General features: G+C 44.7%; 9 non-coding genes across 9 annotated transcripts; all 9 read left to right on the plus strand.

The window, feature by feature from the left end:
• Positions 1–495: 495 nt before the first annotated feature.
• On the plus strand, positions 496–578 carry TRNAL-CAG (transfer RNA leucine (anticodon CAG)). The gene has a single exon. It is a non-coding gene; the product is annotated as a tRNA-Leu (tRNA).
• A 1,055-nt stretch (positions 579–1,633) lies between these two features.
• TRNAL-CAG (transfer RNA leucine (anticodon CAG)) lies at positions 1,634–1,716 on the plus strand. Its single transcript has one exon. It is a non-coding gene; the product is annotated as a tRNA-Leu (tRNA).
• Positions 1,717–3,131: 1,415 nt separating this feature from the next.
• TRNAL-CAG (transfer RNA leucine (anticodon CAG)) lies at positions 3,132–3,214 on the plus strand. Its single transcript has one exon. It is a non-coding gene; the product is annotated as a tRNA-Leu (tRNA).
• A 1,415-nt stretch (positions 3,215–4,629) lies between these two features.
• On the plus strand, positions 4,630–4,712 carry TRNAL-CAG (transfer RNA leucine (anticodon CAG)). Its single transcript has one exon. It is a non-coding gene; the product is annotated as a tRNA-Leu (tRNA).
• Positions 4,713–6,127: 1,415 nt separating this feature from the next.
• Positions 6,128–6,210, plus strand: TRNAL-CAG (transfer RNA leucine (anticodon CAG)). Its single transcript has one exon. It is a non-coding gene; the product is annotated as a tRNA-Leu (tRNA).
• A 2,912-nt stretch (positions 6,211–9,122) lies between these two features.
• TRNAL-CAG (transfer RNA leucine (anticodon CAG)) lies at positions 9,123–9,205 on the plus strand. Its single transcript has one exon. It is a non-coding gene; the product is annotated as a tRNA-Leu (tRNA).
• A 1,914-nt stretch (positions 9,206–11,119) lies between these two features.
• Positions 11,120–11,202, plus strand: TRNAL-CAG (transfer RNA leucine (anticodon CAG)). Its single transcript has one exon. It is a non-coding gene; the product is annotated as a tRNA-Leu (tRNA).
• A 1,414-nt stretch (positions 11,203–12,616) lies between these two features.
• TRNAL-CAG (transfer RNA leucine (anticodon CAG)) lies at positions 12,617–12,699 on the plus strand. Its single transcript has one exon. It is a non-coding gene; the product is annotated as a tRNA-Leu (tRNA).
• A 1,275-nt stretch (positions 12,700–13,974) lies between these two features.
• Positions 13,975–14,057, plus strand: TRNAL-CAG (transfer RNA leucine (anticodon CAG)). Its single transcript has one exon. It is a non-coding gene; the product is annotated as a tRNA-Leu (tRNA).
• The last annotated feature ends 1,177 nt before the right edge of the window (positions 14,058–15,234 follow it).

A 15,234-nucleotide genomic window follows, 5' to 3' on the forward strand; every position in this document is an offset into this window, starting at 1 on the left:
GGGTGTGAGTTTCATTCTCACTGGTGCCTAACTTCTAGGCTGATGCTCAAAAGGAACATTGGAACCCCGTTAGCCAGTAGAACATAATATGCTTGTTCTCGGGGAGAGAAGCTAATTAACCTTGCAGATAAGATTCCTTTGAATGGTCAATTGATGTTGCTGCAAGCTTTGGAAACCACTCAGGTTTCTTTTTCAGGGTTCTGATAGGATATATCTGAAGAAACATTTATACACATACTAGGCTGATGTCAAAATCCTGCTTCTAAACCAGCAACTTGAAGAAAGGTAGAAAAAGTCCTTCAAGCTTTCCTCCGTGTTTGCTCTTACGCATCATGGATTGGGATTCCAGCGGGGTCTGTTTGAGGAGCGGCAAAGTTGCTCTGTTCTGCGCAAGTGCAGACTTGCAGATGTTGACAAGTGCCTCAATTTTATGCTTAACGCTTACCATGATGTCTGGTATCACCACGAAGCGCCAAAGCATACTGCCCCATGAAAGTCAGGATGGCCGAGCGGTCTAAGGCGCTGCGTTCAGGTCGCATTCTCCTCTGGAGGCGTGGGTTCGAATCCCACTTCTGACAGGCTAGCTTTTCCTTAAATATTAAGCAAGGCCATTTTTCTCAGGGCTCGAAGTCCCCCCGAAGTCAACTTTGAAAGCAGTTTGAGGAACAAGAAACCCTCCATCAGAAAGGAGGCTAGCTTTTCCTTAAATATTAAGCAAGGCCATTTTTCTCAGGGCTCCCGAAGTCAACTTTGAAAGCAGTTTGAGGAACAAGAAACGCTCCATCAGAAAGGGGAAAAAAACACCACGCCAATCCCTTTTCTTCCTGCTTCATAGGCCACTGGTCTGGTTAAACCACGGGGTGTGAGTTTCATTCTCACTGGTGCCTAACTTCTAGGCTGATGCTCAAAAGGAACATTGGAACCCCGTTAGCCAGTAGAACATAATATGCTTGTTCTCGGGGAGAGAAGCTAATTAACCTTGCAGATAAGATTCCTTTGAATGGTCAATTGATGTTGCTGCAAGCTTTGAAAACCACTCAGGTTTCTTTTTCAGGGTTCTGATAGGATATATCTGAAGAAACATTTATACACATACTCGGGGAGAGAAGCTAATTAACCTTGCAGATAAGATTCCTTTGAATGGTCAATTGATGTTGCTGCAAGCTTTGGAAACCACTCAGGTTTCTTTTTCAGGGTTCTGATAGGATATATCTGAAGAAACATTTATACACATACTCGGGGAGAGAAGCTAATTAACCTTGCAGATAAGATTCCTTTGAATGGTCAATTGATGTTGCTGCAAGCTTTGGAAACCACTCAGGTTTCTTTTTCAGGGTTCTGATAGGATATATCTGAAGAAACATTTATACACATACTAGGCTGATGTCAAAATCCTGCTTCTAAACCAGCAACTTGAAGAAAGGTAGAAAAAGTCCTTCAAGCTTTCCTCCGTGTTTGCTCTTACGCATCATGGATTGGGATTCCAGCGGGGTCTGTTTGAGGAGCGGCAAAGTTGCTCTGTTCTGCGCAAGTGCAGACTTGCAGATGTTGACAAGTGCCTCAATTTTATGCTTAACGCTTACCATGATGTCTGGTATCACCACGAAGCGCCAAAGCATACTGCCCCATGAAAGTCAGGATGGCCGAGCGGTCTAAGGCGCTGCGTTCAGGTCGCATTCTCCTCTGGAGGCGTGGGTTCGAATCCCACTTCTGACAGGCTAGCTTTTCCTTAAATATTAAGCAAGGCCATTTTTCTCAGGGCTCGAAGTCCCCCCGAAGTCAACTTTGAAAGCAGTTTGAGGAACAAGAAACCCTCCATCAGAAAGGAGGCTAGCTTTTCCTTAAATATTAAGCAAGGCCATTTTTCTCAGGGCTCCCGAAGTCAACTTTGAAAGCAGTTTGAGGAACAAGAAACGCTCCATCAGAAAGGGGAAAAAAACACCACGCCAATCCCTTTTCTTCCTGCTTCATAGGCCACTGGTCTGGTTAAACCACGGGGTGTGAGTTTCATTCTCACTGGTGCCTAACTTCTAGGCTGATGCTCAAAAGGAACATTGGAACCCCGTTAGCCAGTAGAACATAATATGCTTGTTCTCGGGGAGAGAAGCTAATTAACCTTGCAGATAAGATTCCTTTGAATGGTCAATTGATGTTGCTGCAAGCTTTGAAAACCACTCAGGTTTCTTTTTCAGGGTTCTGATAGGATATATCTGAAGAAACATTTATACACATACTCGGGGAGAGAAGCTAATTAACCTTGCAGATAAGATTCCTTTGAATGGTCAATTGATGTTGCTGCAAGCTTTGGAAACCACTCAGGTTTCTTTTTCAGGGTTCTGATAGGATATATCTGAAGAAACATTTATACACATACTAGGCTGATGTCAAAATCCTGCTTCTAAACCAGCAACTTGAAGAAAGGTAGAAAAAGTCCTTCAAGCTTTCCTCCGTGTTTGCTCTTACGCATCATGGATTGGGATTCCAGCGGGGGTCTGTTTGAGGAGCGGCAAAGTTGCTCTGTTCTGCGCAAGTGCAGACTTGCAGATGTTGACAAGTGCCCTCAGAAAGGGGAAAAAAACACCACGCCAATCCCTTTTCTTCCTGCTTCATAGGCCACTGGTCTGGTTAAACCACGGGGTGTGAGTTTCATTCTCACTGGTGCCTAACTTCTAGGCTGATGCTCAAAAGGAACATTGGAACCCCGTTAGCCAGTAGAACATAATATGCTTGTTCTCGGGGAGAGAAGCTAATTAACCTTGCAGATAAGATTCCTTTGAATGGTCAATTGATGTTGCTGCAAGCTTTGGAAACCACTCAGGTTTCTTTTTCAGGGTTCTGATAGGATATATCTGAAGAAACATTTATACACATACTAGGCTGATGTCAAAATCCTGCTTCTAAACCAGCAACTTGAAGAAAGGTAGAAAAAGTCCTTCAAGCTTTCCTCCGTGTTTGCTCTTACGCATCATGGATTGGGATTCCAGCGGGGGTCTGTTTGAGGAGCGGCAAAGTTGCTCTGTTCTGCGCAAGTGCAGACTTGCAGATGTTGACAAGTGCCTCAATTTTATGCTTAACGCTTACCATGATGTCTGGTATCACCACGAAGCGCCAAAGCATACTGCCCCATGAAAGTCAGGATGGCCGAGCGGTCTAAGGCGCTGGGTTCAGGTCGCAGTCTCCTCTGGAGGCGTGGGTTCGAATCCCACTTCTGACAGGCTAGCTTTTCCTTAAATATTAAGCAAGGCCATTTTTCTCAGGGCTCGAAGTCCCCCCGAAGTCAACTTTGAAAGCAGTTTGAGGAACAAGAAACCCTCCATCAGAAAGGAGGCTAGCTTTTCCTTAAATATTAAGCAAGGCCATTTTTCTCAGGGCTCCCGAAGTCAACTTTGAAAGCAGTTTGAGGAACAAGAAACGCTCCATCAGAAAGGGGAAAAAAACACCACGCCAATCCCTTTTCTTCCTGCTTCATAGGCCACTGGTCTGGTTAAACCACGGGGTGTGAGTTTCATTCTCACTGGTGCCTAACTTCTAGGCTGATGCTCAAAAGGAACATTGGAACCCCGTTAGCCAGTAGAACATAATATGCTTGTTCTCGGGGAGAGAAGCTAATTAACCTTGCAGATAAGATTCCTTTGAATGGTCAATTGATGTTGCTGCAAGCTTTGGAAACCACTCAGGTTTCTTTTTCAGGGTTCTGATAGGATATATCTGAAGAAACATTTATACACATACTCGGGGAGAGAAGCTAATTAACCTTGCAGATAAGATTCCTTTGAATGGTCAATTGATGTTGCTGCAAGCTTTGGAAACCACTCAGGTTTCTTTTTCAGGGTTCTGATAGGATATATCTGAAGAAACATTTATACACATACTAGGCTGATGTCAAAATCCTGCTTCTAAACCAGCAACTTGAAGAAAGGTAGAAAAAGTCCTTCAAGCTTTCCTCCGTGTTTGCTCTTACGCATCATGGATTGGGATTCCAGCGGGGGTCTGTTTGAGGAGCGGCAAAGTTGCTCTGTTCTGCGCAAGTGCAGACTTGCAGATGTTGACAAGTGCCCTCAGAAAGGGGAAAAAAACACCACGCCAATCCCTTTTCTTCCTGCTTCATAGGCCACTGGTCTGGTTAAACCACGGGGTGTGAGTTTCATTCTCACTGGTGCCTAACTTCTAGGCTGATGCTCAAAAGGAACATTGGAACCCCGTTAGCCAGTAGAACATAATATGCTTGTTCTCGGGGAGAGAAGCTAATTAACCTTGCAGATAAGATTCCTTTGAATGGTCAATTGATGTTGCTGCAAGCTTTGGAAACCACTCAGGTTTCTTTTTCAGGGTTCTGATAGGATATATCTGAAGAAACATATATACACATACTAGGCTGATGTCAAAATCCTGCTTCTAAACCAGCAACTTGAAGAAAGGTAGAAAAAGTCCTTCAAGCTTTCCTCCGTGTTTGCTCTTACGCATCATGGATTGGGATTCCAGCGGGGGTCTGTTTGAGGAGCGGCAAAGTTGCTCTGTTCTGCGCAAGTGCAGACTTGCAGATGTTGACAAGTGCCTCAATTTTATGCTTAACGCTTACCATGATGTCTGGTATCACCACGAAGCGCCAAAGCATACTGCCACATGAAAGTCAGGATGGCCGAGCGGTCTGAGGCGCTGCGTTCAGGTCGCAGTCTCCTCTGGAGGCGTGGGTTCGAATCCCACTTCTGACAGGCTAGCTTTTCCTTAAATATTAAGCAAGGCCATTTTTCTCAGGGCTCGAAGTCCCCCCGAAGTCAACTTTGAAAGCAGTTTGAGGAACAAGAAACCCTCCATCAGAAAGGAGGCTAGCTTTTCCTTAAATATTAAGCAAGGCCATTTTTCTCAGGGCTCCCGAAGTCAACTTTGAAAGCAGTTTGAGGAACAAGAAACGCTCCATCAGAAAGGGGAAAAAAACACCACGCCAATCCCTTTTCTTCCTGCTTCATAGGCCACTGGTCTGGTTAAACCACGGGGTGTGAGTTTCATTCTCACTGGTGCCTAACTTCTAGGCTGATGCTCAAAAGGAACATTGGAACCCCGTTAGCCAGTAGAACATAATATGCTTGTTCTCGGGGAGAGAAGCTAATTAACCTTGCAGATAAGATTCCTTTGAATGGTCAATTGATGTTGCTGCAAGCTTTGGAAACCACTCAGGTTTCTTTTTCAGGGTTCTGATAGGATATATCTGAAGAAACATTTATACACATACTCGGGGAGAGAAGCTAATTAACCTTGCAGATAAGATTCCTTTGAATGGTCAATTGATGTTGCTGCAAGCTTTGGAAACCACTCAGGTTTCTTTTTCAGGGTTCTGATAGGATATATCTGAAGAAACATTTATACACATACTAGGCTGATGTCAAAATCCTGCTTCTAAACCAGCAACTTGAAGAAAGGTAGAAAAAGTCCTTCAAGCTTTCCTCCGTGTTTGCTCTTACGCATCATGGATTGGGATTCCAGCGGGGCTCTGTTTGAGGAGCGGCAAAGTTGCTCTGTTCTGCGCAAGTGCAGACTTGCAGATGTTGACAAGTGCCCTCAGAAAGGGGAAAAAAACACCACGCCAATCCCTTTTCTTCCTGCTTCATAGGCCACTGGTCTGGTTAAACCACGGGGTGTGAGTTTCATTCTCACTGGTGCCTAACTTCTAGGCTGATGCTCAAAAGGAACATTGGAACCCCGTTAGCCAGTAGAACATAATATGCTTGTTCTCGGGGAGAGAAGCTAATTAACCTTGCAGATAAGATTCCTTTGAATGGTCAATTGATGTTGCTGCAAGCTTTGGAAACCACTCAGGTTTCTTTTTCAGGGTTCTGATAGGATATATCTGAAGGAACATTTATACACATACTAGGCTGATGTCAAAATCCTGCTTCTAAACCAGCAACTTGAAGAAAGGTAGAAAAAGTCCTTCAAGCTTTCCTCCGTGTTTGCTCTTACGCATCATGGATTGGGATTCCAGCGGGGGTCTGTTTGAGGAGCGGCAAAGTTGCTCTGTTCTGCGCAAGTGCAGACTTGCAGATGTTGACAAGTGCCTCAATTTTATGCTTAACGCTTACCATGATGTCTGGTATCACCACGAAGCGCCAAAGCATACTGCCACATGAAAGTCAGGATGGCCGAGCGGTCTAAGGCGCTGCGTTCAGGTCGCAGTCTCCTCTGGAGGCGTGGGTTCGAATCCCACTTCTGACAGGCTAGCTTTTCCTTAAATATTAAGCAAGGCCATTTTTCTCAGGGCTCGAAGTCCCCCCGAAGTCAACTTTGAAAGCAGTTTGAGGAACAAGAAACCCTCCATCAGAAAGGAGGCTAGCTTTTCCTTAAATATTAAGCAAGGCCATTTTTCTCAGGGCTCCCGAAGTCAACTTTGAAAGCAGTTTGAGGAACAAGAAACGCTCCATCAGAAAGGGGAAAAAAACACCACGCCAATCCCTTTTCTTCCTGCTTCATAGGCCACTGGTCTGGTTAAACCACGGGGTGTGAGTTTCATTCTCACTGGTGCCTAACTTCTAGGCTGATGCTCAAAAGGAACATTGGAACCCCGTTAGCCAGTAGAACATAATATGCTTGTTCTCGGGGAGAGAAGCTAATTAACCTTGCAGATAAGATTCCTTTGAATGGTCAATTGATGTTGCTGCAAGCTTTGAAAACCACTCAGGTTTCTTTTTCAGGGTTCTGATAGGATATATCTGAAGAAACATTTATACACATACTCGGGGAGAGAAGCTAATTAACCTTGCAGATAAGATTCCTTTGAATGGTCAATTGATGTTGCTGCAAGCTTTGGAAACCACTCAGGTTTCTTTTTCAGGGTTCTGATAGGATATATCTGAAGAAACATTTATACACATACTAGGCTGATGTCAAAATCCTGCTTCTAAACCAGCAACTTGAAGAAAGGTAGAAAAAGTCCTTCAAGCTTTCCTCCGTGTTTGCTCTTACGCATCATGGATTGGGATTCCAGCGGGGGTCTGTTTGAGGAGCGGCAAAGTTGCTCTGTTCTGCGCAAGTGCAGACTTGCAGATGTTGACAAGTGCCCTCAGAAAGGGGAAAAAAACACCACGCCAATCCCTTTTCTTCCTGCTTCATAGGCCACTGGTCTGGTTAAACCACGGGGTGTGAGTTTCATTCTCACTGGTGCCTAACTTCTAGGCTGATGCTCAAAAGGAACATTGGAACCCCGTTAGCCAGTAGAACATAATATGCTTGTTCTCGGGGAGAGAAGCTAATTAACCTTGCAGATAAGATTCCTTTGAATGGTCAATTGATGTTGCTGCAAGCTTTGGAAACCACTCAGGTTTCTTTTTCAGGGTTCTGATAGGATATATCTGAAGAAACATTTATACACATACTAGGCTGATGTCAAAATCCTGCTTCTAAACCAGCAACTTGAAGAAAGGTAGAAAAAGTCCTTCAAGCTTTCCTCCGTGTTTGCTCTTACGCATCATGGATTGGGATTCCAGCGGGGTCTGTTTGAGGAGCGGCAAAGTTGCTCTGTTCTGCGCAAGTGCAGACTTGCAGATGTTGACAAGTGCCTCAATTTTATGCTTAACGCTTACCATGATGTCTGGTATCACCACGAAGCGCCAAAGCATACTGCCCCATGAAAGTCAGGATGGCCGAGCGGTCTAAGGCGCTGGGTTCAGGTCGCATTCTCCTCTGGAGGCGTGGGTTCGAATCCCACTTCTGACAGGCTAGCTTTTCCTTAAATATTAAGCAAGGCCATTTTTCTCAGGGCTCGAAGTCCCCCCGAAGTCAACTTTGAAAGCAGTTTGAGGAACAAGAAACCCTCCATCAGAAAGGAGGCTAGCTTTTCCTTAAATATTAAGCAAGGCCATTTTTCTCAGGGCTCCCGAAGTCAACTTTGAAAGCAGTTTGAGGAACAAGAAACGCTCCATCAGAAAGGGGAAAAAAACACCACGCCAATCCCTTTTCTTCCTGCTTCATAGGCCACTGGTCTGGTTAAACCACGGGGTGTGAGTTTCATTCTCACTGGTGCCTAACTTCTAGGCTGATGCTCAAAAGGAACATTGGAACCCCGTTAGCCAGTAGAACATAATATGCTTGTTCTCGGGGAGAGAAGCTAATTAACCTTGCAGATAAGATTCCTTTGAATGGTCAATTGATGTTGCTGCAAGCTTTGAAAACCACTCAGGTTTCTTTTTCAGGGTTCTGATAGGATATATCTGAAGAAACATTTATACACATACTCGGGGAGAGAAGCTAATTAACCTTGCAGATAAGATTCCTTTGAATGGTCAATTGATGTTGCTGCAAGCTTTGGAAACCACTCAGGTTTCTTTTTCAGGGTTCTGATAGGATATATCTGAAGAAACATTTATACACATACTAGGCTGATGTCAAAATCCTGCTTCTAAACCAGCAACTTGAAGAAAGGTAGAAAAAGTCCTTCAAGCTTTCCTCCGTGTTTGCTCTTACGCATCATGGATTGGGATTCCAGCGGGGGTCTGTTTGAGGAGCGGCAAAGTTGCTCTGTTCTGCGCAAGTGCAGACTTGCAGATGTTGACAAGTGCCCTCAGAAAGGGGAAAAAAACACCACGCCAATCCCTTTTCTTCCTGCTTCATAGGCCACTGGTCTGGTTAAACCACGGGGTGTGAGTTTCATTCTCACTGGTGCCTAACTTCTAGGCTGATGCTCAAAAGGAACATTGGAACCCCGTTAGCCAGTAGAACATAATATGCTTGTTCTCGGGGAGAGAAGCTAATTAACCTTGCAGATAAGATTCCTTTGAATGGTCAATTGATGTTGCTGCAAGCTTTGGAAACCACTCAGGTTTCTTTTTCAGGGTTCTGATAGGATATATCTGAAGAAACATTTATACACATACTAGGCTGATGTCAAAATCCTGCTTCTAAACCAGCAACTTGAAGAAAGGTAGAAAAAGTCCTTCAAGCTTTCCTCCGTGTTTGCTCTTACGCATCATGGATTGGGATTCCAGCGGGGGTCTGTTTGAGGAGCGGCAAAGTTGCTCTGTTCTGCGCAAGTGCAGACTTGCAGATGTTGACAAGTGCCTCAATTTTATGCTTAACGCTTACCATGATGTCTGGTATCACCACGAAGCGCCAAAGCATACTGCCCCATGAAAGTCAGGATGGCCGAGCGGTCTAAGGCGCTGCGTTCAGGTCGCAGTCTCCTCTGGAGGCGTGGGTTCGAATCCCACTTCTGACAGGCTAGCTTTTCCTTAAATATTAAGCAAGGCCATTTTTCTCAGGGCTCGAAGTCCCCCCGAAGTCAACTTTGAAAGCAGTTTGAGGAACAAGAAACCCTCCATCAGAAAGGAGGCTAGCTTTTCCTTAAATATTAAGCAAGGCCATTTTTCTCAGGGCTCCCGAAGTCAACTTTGAAAGCAGTTTGAGGAACAAGAAACGCTCCATCAGAAAGGGGAAAAAAACACCACGCCAATCCCTTTTCTTCCTGCTTCATAGGCCACTGGTCTGGTTAAACCACGGGGTGTGAGTTTCATTCTCACTGGTGCCTAACTTCTAGGCTGATGCTCAAAAGGAACATTGGAACCCCGTTAGCCAGTAGAACATAATATGCTTGTTCTCGGGGAGAGAAGCTAATTAACCTTGCAGATAAGATTCCTTTGAATGGTCAATTGATGTTGCTGCAAGCTTTGGAAACCACTCAGGTTTCTTTTTCAGGGTTCTGATAGGATATATCTGAAGAAACATTTATACACATACTCGGGGAGAGAAGCTAATTAACCTTGCAGATAAGATTCCTTTGAATGGTCAATTGATGTTGCTGCAAGCTTTGGAAACCACTCAGGTTTCTTTTTCAGGGTTCTGATAGGATATATCTGAAGAAACATTTATACACATACTAGGCTGATGTCAAAATCCTGCTTCTAAACCAGCAACTTGAAGAAAGGTAGAAAAAGTCCTTCAAGCTTTCCTCCGTGTTTGCTCTTACGCATCATGGATTGGGATTCCAGCGGGGGTCTGTTTGAGGAGCGGCAAAGTTGCTCTGTTCTGCGCAAGTGCAGACTTGCAGATGTTGACAAGTGCCCTCAGAAAGGGGAAAAAAACACCACGCCAATCCCATTTCTTCCTGCTTCATAGGCCACTGGTCTGGTTAAACCACGGGGTGTGAGTTTCATTCTCACTGGTGCCTAACTTCTAGGCTGATGCTCAAAAGGAACATTGGAACCCCGTTAGCCAGTAGAACATAATATGCTTGTTCTCGGGGAGAGAAGCTAATTAACCTTGCAGATAAGATTCCTTTGAATGGTCAATTGATGTTGCTGCAAGCTTTGGAAACCACTCAGGTTTCTTTTTCAGGGTTCTGATAGGATATATCTGAAGAAACATTTATACACATACTAGGCTGATGTCAAAATCCTGCTTCTAAACCAGCAACTTGAAGAAAGGTAGAAAAAGTCCTTCAAGCTTTCCTCCGTGTTTGCTCTTACGCATCATGGATTGGGATTCCAGCGGGGGTCTGTTTGAGGAGCGGCAAAGTTGCTCTGTTCTGCGCAAGTGCAGACTTGCAGATGTTGACAAGTGCCCTCAGAAAGGGGAAAAAAACACCACGCCAATCCCATTTCTTCCTGCTTCATAGGCCACTGGTCTGGTTAAACCACGGGGTGTGAGTTTCATTCTCACTGGTGCCTAACTTCTAGGCTGATGCTCAAAAGGAACATTGGAACCCCGTTAGCCAGTAGAACATAATATGCTTGTTCTCGGGGAGAGAAGCTAATTAACCTTGCAGATAAGATTCCTTTGAATGGTCAATTGATGTTGCTGCAAGCTTTGGAAACCACTCAGGTTTCTTTTTCAGGGTTCTGATAGGATATATCTGAAGAAACATTTATACACATACTAGGCTGATGTCAAAATCCTGCTTCTAAACCAGCAACTTGAAGAAAGGTAGAAAAAGTCCTTCAAGCTTTCCTCCGTGTTTGCTCTTACGCATCATGGATTGGGATTCCAGCGGGGGTCTGTTTGAGGAGCGGCAAAGTTGCTCTGTTCTGCGCAAGTGCAGACTTGCAGATGTTGACAAGTGCCTCAATTTTATGCTTAACGCTTACCATGATGTCTGGTATCACCACGAAGCGCCAAAGCATACTGCCACATGAAAGTCAGGATGGCCGAGCGGTCTGAGGCGCTGCGTTCAGGTCGCAGTCTCCTCTGGAGGCGTGGGTTCGAATCCCACTTCTGACAGGCTAGCTTTTCCTTAAATATTAAGCAAGGCCATTTTTCTCAGGGCTCGAAGTCCCCCCGAAGTCAACTTTGAAAGCAGTTTGAGGAACAAGAAACCCTCCATCAGAAAGGAGGCTAGCTTTTCCTTAAATATTAAGCAAGGCCATTTTTCTCAGGGCTCCCGAAGTCAACTTTGAAAGCAGTTTGAGGAACAAGAAACGCTCCATCAGAAAGGGGAAAAAAACACCACGCCAATCCCTTTTCTTCCTGCTTCATAGGCCACTGGTCTGGTTAAACCACGGGGTGTGAGTTTCATTCTCACTGGTGCCTAACTTCTAGGCTGATGCTCAAAAGGAACATTGGAACCCCGTTAGCCAGTAGAACATAATATGCTTGTTCTCGGGGAGAGAAGCTAATTAACCTTGCAGATAAGATTCCTTTGAATGGTCAATTGATGTTGCTGCAAGCTTTGGAAACCACTCAGGTTTCTTTTTCAGGGTTCTGATAGGATATATCTGAAGAAACATTTATACACATACTCGGGGAGAGAAGCTAATTAACCTTGCAGATAAGATTCCTTTGAATGGTCAATTGATGTTGCTGCAAGCTTTGGAAACCACTCAGGTTTCTTTTTCAGGGTTCTGATAGGATATATCTGAAGAAACATTTATACACATACTAGGCTGATGTCAAAATCCTGCTTCTAAACCAGCAACTTGAAGAAAGGTAGAAAAAGTCCTTCAAGCTTTCCTCCGTGTTTGCTCTTACGCATCATGGATTGGGATTCCAGCGGGGGTCTGTTTGAGGAGCGGCAAAGTTGCTCTGTTCTGCGCAAGTGCAGACTTGCAGATGTTGACAAGTGCCCTCAGAAAGGGGAAAAAACACCACGCCAATCCCTTTTCTTCCTGCTTCATAGGCCACTGGTCTGGTTAAACCACGGGGTGTGAGTTTCATTCTCACTGGTGCCTAACTTCTAGGCTGATGCTCAAAAGGAACATTGGAACCCCGTTAGCCAGTAGAACATAATATGCTTGTTCTCGGGGAGAGAAGCTAATTAACCTTGCAGATAAGATTCCTTTGAATGGTCAATTGATGTTGCTGCAAGCTTTGGAAACCACTCAGGTTTCTTTTTCAGGGTTCTGATAGGATATATCTGAAGGAACATTTATACACATACTAGGCTGATGTCAAAATCCTGCTTCTAAACCAGCAACTTGAAGAAAGGTAGAAAAAGTCCTTCAAGCTTTCCTCCGTGTTTGCTCTTACGCATCATGGATTGGGATTCCAGCGGGGGTCTGTTTGAGGAGCGGCAAAGTTGCTCTGTTCTGCGCAAGTGCAGACTTGCAGATGTTGACAAGTGCCTCAATTTTATGCTTAACGCTTACCATGATGTCTGGTATCACCACGAAGCGCCAAAGCATACTGCCCCATGAAAGTCAGGATGGCCGAGCGGTCTAAGGCGCTGCGTTCAGGTCGCAGTCTCCTCTGGAGGCGTGGGTTCGAATCCCACTTCTGACAGGCTAGCTTTTCCTTAAATATTAAGCAAGGCCATTTTTCTCAGGGCTCGAAGTCCCCCCGAAGTCAACTTTGAAAGCAGTTTGAGGAACAAGAAACCCTCCATCAGAAAGGAGGCTAGCTTTTCCTTAAATATTAAGCAAGGCCATTTTTCTCAGGGCTCCCGAAGTCAACTTTGAAAGCAGTTTGAGGAACAAGAAACGCTCCATCAGAAAGGGGAAAAAAACACCACGCCAATCCCTTTTCTTCCTGCTTCATAGGCCACTGGTCTGGTTAAACCACGGGGTGTGAGTTTCATTCTCACTGGTGCCTAACTTCTAGGCTGATGCTCAAAAGGAACATTGGAACCCCGTTAGCCAGTAGAACATAATATGCTTGTTCTCGGGGAGAGAAGCTAATTAACCTTGCAGATAAGATTCCTTTGAATGGTCAATTGATGTTGCTGCAAGCTTTGGAAACCACTCAGGTTTCTTTTTCAGGGTTCTGATAGGATATATCTGAAGAAACATTTATACACATACTAGGCTGATGTCAAAATCCTGCTTCTAAACCAGCAACTTGAAGAAAGGTAGAAAAAGTCCTTCAAGCTTTCCTCGGTGTTTGCTCTTACGCATCATGGATTGGGATTCCAGCGGGGGTCTGTTTGAGGAGCGGCAAAGTTGCTCTGTTCTGCGCAAGTGCAGACTTGCAGATGTTGACAAGTGCCCTCAGAAAGGGGAAAAAAACACCACGCCAATCCCTTTTCTTCCTGCTTCATAGGCCACTGGTCTGGTTAAACCACGGGGTGTGAGTTTCATTCTCACTGGTGCCTAACTTCTAGGCTGATGCTCAAAAGGAACATTGGAACCCCGTTAGCCAGTAGAACATAATATGCTTGTTCTCGGGGAGAGAAGCTAATTAACCTTGCAGATAAGATTCCTTTGAATGGTCAATTGATGTTGCTGCAAGCTTTGGAAACCACTCAGGTTTCTTTTTCAGGGTTCTGATAGGATATATCTGAAGAAACATTTATACACATACTAGGCTGATGTCAAAATCCTGCTTCTAAACCAGCAACTTGAAGAAAGGTAGAAAAAGTCCTTCAAGCTTTCCTCCGTGTTTGCTCTTACGCATCATGGATTGGGATTCCAGCGGGGGTCTGTTTGAGGAGCGGCAAAGTTGCTCTGTTCTGCGCAAGTGCAGACTTGCAGATGTTGACAAGTGCCTCAATTTTATGCTTAACGCTTACCATGATGTCTGGTATCACCACGAAGCGCCAAAGCATACTGCCCCATGAAAGTCAGGATGGCCGAGCGGTCTAAGGCGCTGCGTTCAGGTCGCAGTCTCCTCTGGAGGCGTGGGTTCGAATCCCACTTCTGACAGGCTAGCTTTTCCTTAAATATTAAGCAAGGCCATTTTTCTCAGGGCTCGAAGTCCCCCCGAAGTCAACTTTGAAAGCAGTTTGAGGAACAAGAAACCCTCCATCAGAAAGGAGGCTAGCTTTTCCTTAAATATTAAGCAAGGCCATTTTTCTCAGGGCTCCCGAAGTCAACTTTGAAAGCAGTTTGAGGAACAAGAAACGCTCCATCAGAAAGGGGAAAAAAACACCACGCCAATCCCTTTTCTTCCTGCTTCATAGGCCACTGGTCTGGTTAAACCACGGGGTGTGAGTTTCATTCTCACTGGTGCCTAACTTCTAGGCTGATGCTCAAAAGGAACATTGGAACCCCGTTAGCCAGTAGAACATAATATGCTTGTTCTCGGGGAGAGAAGCTAATTAACCTTGCAGATAAGATTCCTTTGAATGGTCAATTGATGTTGCTGCAAGCTTTGAAAACCACTCAGGTTTCTTTTTCAGGGTTCTGATAGGATATATCTGAAGAAACATTTATACACATACTCGGGGAGAGAAGCTAATTAACCTTGCAGATAAGATTCCTTTGAATGGTCAATTGATGTTGCTGCAAGCTTTGGAAACCACTCAGGTTTCTTTTTCAGGGTTCTGATAGGATATATCTGAAGAAACATTTATACACATACTAGGCTGATGTCAAAATCCTGCTTCTAAACCAGCAACTTGAAGAAAGGTAGAAAAAGTCCTTCAAGCTTTCCTCCGTGTTTGCTCTTACGCATCATGGATTGGGATTCCAGCGGGGGTCTGTTTGAGGAGCGGCAAAGTTGCTCTGTTCTGCGCAAGTGCAGACTTGCAGATGTTGACAAGTGCCCTCAGAAAGGGGAAAAAAACACAACGCCAATCCCTTTTCTTCCTGCTTCATAGGCCACTGGTCTGGTTAAACCACGGGGTGTGAGTTTCATTCTCACTGGTGCCTAACTTCTAGGCTGATGCTCAAAAGGAACATTGGAACCCCGTTAGCCAGTAGAACATAATATGCTTGTTCTCGGGGAGAGAAGCTAATTAACCTTGCAGATAAGATTCCTTTGAATGGTCAATTGATGTTGCTGCAAGCTTTGGAAACCACTCAGGTTTCTTTTTCAGGGTTCTGATAGGATATATCTGAAGAAACATTTATACACATACTAGGCTGATGTCAAAATCCT

The sequence above is a fragment of the Eleutherodactylus coqui genome, chromosome 7, assembly GCF_035609145.1.
Source record: "Eleutherodactylus coqui strain aEleCoq1 chromosome 7, aEleCoq1.hap1, whole genome shotgun sequence".
Lineage (NCBI taxonomy): Eukaryota > Metazoa > Chordata > Amphibia > Anura > Eleutherodactylidae > Eleutherodactylus > Eleutherodactylus coqui.